Raw genomic sequence first — 5,511 nt, 5'->3', positions numbered from 1 at the left:
TCATTCTTTAATATTTGCAGTTTACACACTACTCAGCATTCTAAATGATTTTACAGAGCAGGCCAGTGAACTTTTGAACTGTCCTCTGCAGGAAAAAAAACAATACGGTGCCAGACACTTGAGATAATAAGCTTCAGAAGACAGAGCTCTCTGCAACTTTGAAAGTAGTGGAGCTCAATGGCTCTTTTGCATAGATAACAACTGGAGTTTCTTAACTCTTCCTGTACTGGAAACAATATTAGACTTATGTATCTGCTCCTAATGTTTTATTTCTTAGCTGTACAACACATACAAATAATCATATCATAATGAGAATCTCTGAGAACCTGAAGCAAGATGAATACAGAGGCTGCCATCTTCGTTCCCTTATAAACAATGCCAGTTGCCTGGCTGTCATGCTGATCTTTTGGCTTTAGTTGTTTTTGAGCCACACACCTGCTACTAGCCAGCAGCCAGTGGAGTCACATCAGAGCCACAGCATGTGATCTGCATGTCAGGCAACTGGCATTGTTTATAAAGGAATAAAGATGGCAGACTTTGTATTCCTCTTACTTCAGATTCCCTTTAATCCAAAATCTAAAAGCTTGTAGTTTTATGCCATCTTGGTTGAGGCTCTAGCATGCAGGGTCGGCGCTACCATAGAGGCAAAGGAGGCAATTGCCCCAGGGCCTCAGAGCCTGTAGGGGCCCCCAGTGGCTACAAGAGAAAAACATTTTTTTTTCAAAAAGACCTTATAGTTTTTGAGAAAATAGATTTTAACGTTTCAAAGGAAAAAAAATACACATTTAAAAACCCACCGACTTTAACGGTTAATAGCAAATCCACCTTAAACGCTAGAAACCCTAAATTTGCAGGATATGTTAAGGAGATCATTGGAAATAAGAGAAAAAACATTTTTTCAAAAAGACCTTATAGTTTTTGGGAAAATCGATTTTAAAATTTCAGAGGAACAAAGTATACTTTTAAATGCGGTAAATGTCACTTTTAGTAGCAAACCTAACGGTAGTGTAATTTTACATGTATCAAAAGAAAGAGCAATGAATTTCCACGTATGGAGCTCCTGGAAACCCCTCCTCAGCCGCAGCGCTTTGGCCAGGGATCGCTATACGACCGCAATATGGCTGTATGAAGATCCCTGGCATTTTTTCCTATTTTCCCAAATTATTATTATTTTTTTTATGTTTAGAGTGTGGAAAATGTAAAAAAAAATTATGTGGGGTCCCCCCTCCTGAAACTTTTTAACCCCTTGTCCCCCATGCGGGCTGGGATAGCCAGAATGTGGAGCTCTGACCGATTGGGGCTTCACACCCGGACTATACCAGCTGCAAAAAAGGTCAATTAATGTCGATTTTTGTTCCGGGTATCTGTTGGGGGGCCCCCCAGGTTTATTTTGTTTGCCCTGGGGCCCCATTGTTTCTAAAACCGGCCCTGCTAGCATGACTACTGCTCACGTAGCAGTCCACCAATGTGGATCACAAAATGAGGAGTGACAAATGCGACAAAGTGCTCATTGTCCTCCTTTCGCCACCATGCTGCAGGACACTGCTTGCTTGTTCACTGCTTGATGTCCTTCCTACCCTCTCCGTTGTGAAGTACATGCTTCTCAGCTATAGCCTTACAGTGTTTGCATTAAGTGCTTGTCCTCCAAAATTGTCTGACCCCGTAACAATCGATCAGTGATCATCAAAGTCAGCCGTTATTCTGCGTATGTACAAAGCCTAGGGTTTAAAGAGAATTTGTAATGTAAAAAAAACCTCTGGGGGTTACTTACCTCGGGAGGGGGAAGCCTCTGGTTCCTAACGAGGCTTCCCCATCCTCCTCCACCCCGATGTTCAAGCACCGGGACCCCCCTAAGCGTGGCGAGTTAAATATTTACCTACCGCGATCCTGCGCAGGTGCACTAGCGACTCTTCGTTCGGGTAAGGTGGAAGTAGCAGAACCCAATCGTACCCGCTCTTCTGGGCAGGCGCGAGTCCTTTTCACCTGCGCAGTACAACGGATACGATCGGGCTCAGCTATTTCCACCTAGCCCGAACGAAGAATGGCTAGCGCGCCTGCACGGGACCGCGGAGAGCTAAATATATAACCGCTTGTCAAACATGTAGGGGGGGGGGAGGGGTTGAGGGAGGCAGCTCCAAACTTCAGAGGTCGGGGAAGACTCTTTAGGACCTTGAGGCTTTCCCCTCCTGAGGTTCTTTAAAGAAAATTACTTAGAGAGCATTCTTTGACTTTGCCCAGTAGAGACTTTGCATTCCGTTTTGAGAAGTTCTGATGCATCAACACAGAGAAAAACAACCGACACAAGTGAAACCTATAAAAAACCTAAACTAAGGTGTAAAAGAAAAGGCATGTTCTGATATATAAGCACAAAGAAGAACAATAAACACAAGTTAAAAAAAAAAACATATAGTAAATATAGTAATAAAAAAAACATACAACAAAAACTAAAAATAATATGTAAAAGAGAAGGCCAATATGATAGACGGGACCATTTATAACCATATATATTTTACTTTGGGTAGTTTCATACCAAAGTCCAGAAACAATCATTAAGCATGGAAGGATGCATGTTGCTTGTTTAAAAAGGAACTCCAGTGAAAATAATGTAGTAAAAAAAGTGCTTCATTTTTTACCATAATTATGTATAAATGATTTAGTCAGTGTTTGCTCATTGTAAAATCTTTCCTCTCCCAGATTCACATTCTGACATGTATTACATGGTGACATTGTTACTGTGGGCAGGTTATGTAGCTGCTCCTAGCTGTTTTAGCTGTTAGAGACAGCTGTAAACAGCTAATTCCTGTCTGTGAACCTTGTTACATTGTGGCAGTTTGCCCAGAGTACCGCGGTACTCAGAGCTTCTTGTGGGAGGGGTTTCAGCACAAAATCAGTCATACAGCGCCCCCTGATGGTCTGTTTGTGAAAATCATTATATTTCTCATGTAAAAGGGGGTATCAGCTACTGATTGGGATAAAGTTCAATACTAGTTTGGAGTTTCTCTTTAACCAACATACAAGCTATGGATGTTTTTTGCTTAGGAAAAGAGTAGTAAAATAAATACCACGACGTTTCTATTTTTGTGCTGAACACCAAAGATAAACTTGTTCTTATACAAAAAGTGCAATTAAACTCAGAATTTCCTCTCTGCTCTAAAAGCATAGCCACAGCAGGATAATCTTTATGGAAAATGTTTTTCTACATTACAATTTTTGTAAATCCTCCAAAAAAAAAAAAAAACCCTTGAAGTTTTACTTGGTATCACGTTCTCACAAGGCACTGAAAGGCTCAGTGTATACTATATGGAGAGCTGTCTAGGCAGAATGCTCCTGCAGTCTATTCACAATTTGCTGATAAGAACTAATTAGACACATTAATCTGCCTAAACAAACATAGAACACAAAGAAGTGAATTTTTACAGCAACTATTTAAAGAATACACACTTTTCATTGTGTGCTGTGCAAGAGTTAAGGTCCACTTTATGAATAGCTTTTGGGGGAGAATCTACCTTCAAATCACGTCACCTGTTAAAATTCTACTCTGCCGATGTCCACTGTAATATTGGTGTAAAGAGGCATCCGATTCTTGGATAACAGTGTGTACTTAAGGCTATTTAGACCATTTTTTTTCCATGTCATCCTTGTTTTTTTCAAAAGCTGGTATCTTTTAGGGTTTTCTTCAGCTAACTTGTGTCTATGTTTTATCATTTTAAATCTTCCGTAAGTTGGCAATGGTCGAGATATTGACATGCCAGAGAGCACGATTCTAGTCGAAATATCGTCATCTTCACCACCCCAGCCCCAGTAGTTATTTGGAAATCCATTAATTTTCAGGAACTGCTCAGGGGTGAGCGCGGAGACACCTCCAAAACTGGCTCTATAAGGCAACCTATAGCCAAACTTGTCGATGGCAACTGACACATGCTTGGGGAACTTGTCACAGATATACAAATTACGGTCGTCTTGGGGAATGAGGTCCACGTCGTGGAAGAACAGGCAGTTCCAGTCTTCCTCCTTCATTGCTTCTTTAAATCCAACGTTCATCAGCTTGGCACGGTTAAACTCGTAATTGCCAGCCTGATGGATGACATATATGGTGTAGCTAAGCTGTTGGCGCTGCAGGAATGGGTGCAAATTGCGTAGGAGTTCCTTAAGGTGTTGCTCTCTATTCCGGTGAGGGATAATGATGGCAGTTTTATTCCTGAGCTGATGATTAAGGTGCTTGTCGTGGTCTCCTGTAATCCCATTCAGCTTCTTTGCTGAAGTCTGGGATGAAGTCTGGGTTGAAGTCTGGTTCGTAAGTCCTGTAATACTTGGAGGTATCTTTGGATAATGGAATGCAAAGGAGCACACCAGCATCTTCTGAACCATTCCGAAATAGAGCATGACGATTACTACCGCTTCGACACACATGAAAAAGAGCAGGCAATGATATGTCCTTCTCATGGTTATTTTAACACCTCAAATGGCAAAATCCGGGACAGAAGCCACAATCATATGATGCAGTACGGGGCAGTATTAGAATGAAGTCCTGCTTGCTTTTTGCACTTGATAAAATGTTACATTGCCTCGCCTTTTTGCAGCAAGGAATGTAAACACATGATACAAATGAAAAGCCGAAAAATCAGAAAACCGGACAGTCCACATAAACTCAACATGCAGAGATGAGTTGCATGTGACTCGAGTTTCACAAAGTGGCCATCAGTCATCAGCTCTGGTATTTCCATCAGGACTCTTTCATGCTTGCCGCTGATAGAACGCTCTAACGTCCATTTCAGTAATTCTGTAAAATGAAATTGTGATTCACAACCTCCCTTGGGGGGTACTCACCTCGGGTGGGGGAAGCCTCCGGATCCTATTGAGGCTTCCCCGTCCTCCTGTGTCCCACGGCGGCGGTGATAAAGCTCCCCGAACAGCAGGGATGTAAATATTTACCTTCCCGGCTCCAGCGCAGGTGCAGTATCGGATCTCTGCTCGGAGATAGGCGGAAATAGCCGATCGCTGTCGGGCCGCTCTACTGCGCAGGCACAAGTCTCCGCAACAGCGCCCCCGCTGGAGCCAGGAAAGGTAAATAAATCAGCGCTTGTCAGGCTTGTCGAGCGAGGATTGCGGGACTCTTCGGGGGCGCCAGCGCTGGATACTTCAGAGGCTTCTCCCGTTACCCTCCTCTTTGCTGTTCCAGCGTTGAGACCCTCACTAGCATAGGGCTGGTGCACACCAGAGCGGTTCTGAAGCGTTTTTTAAAACGCTTGCAGAGGGAAAACCGCTTGGCTAATGAAAGTGAATGGGCTGGTGCACACCAGAGGTTTGTTTTTTCCACAAACGCAAACTTGGGGGCTGCAGCATTTTTTAGATTTCTGAGGCGTTTCTACCTCAATGTTAAAGTATAGGAAAGTGGAAAACCGCTTTGTAAAATGCTAGATCAGAGCGGTTTTCCAGGCGTTTTTGTTACAGAAGCTGTTCAGTAACAGTTTCACTGTAACAATATTTGTAATCTGCTAAACAAAAACACTC

General features: G+C 42.7%; 1 pseudogene; it reads right to left on the bottom strand.

Moving 5' to 3' along the window:
• Window positions 1–3,525: 3,525 nt before the first annotated feature.
• LOC137533410 (beta-1,4-galactosyltransferase 3 pseudogene) lies at window positions 3,526–4,383 on the bottom strand (annotated as a pseudogene).
• Window positions 4,384–5,511: the final 1,128 nt, after the last annotated feature.

Source organism: Hyperolius riggenbachi, chromosome 9, assembly GCF_040937935.1.
Source record: "Hyperolius riggenbachi isolate aHypRig1 chromosome 9, aHypRig1.pri, whole genome shotgun sequence".
Taxonomy (NCBI): Eukaryota; Metazoa; Chordata; class Amphibia; order Anura; family Hyperoliidae; genus Hyperolius; species Hyperolius riggenbachi.
Note: the sequence above shows the minus strand (reverse complement) of the source record. Positions and strands in the feature narration are given on the sequence as shown.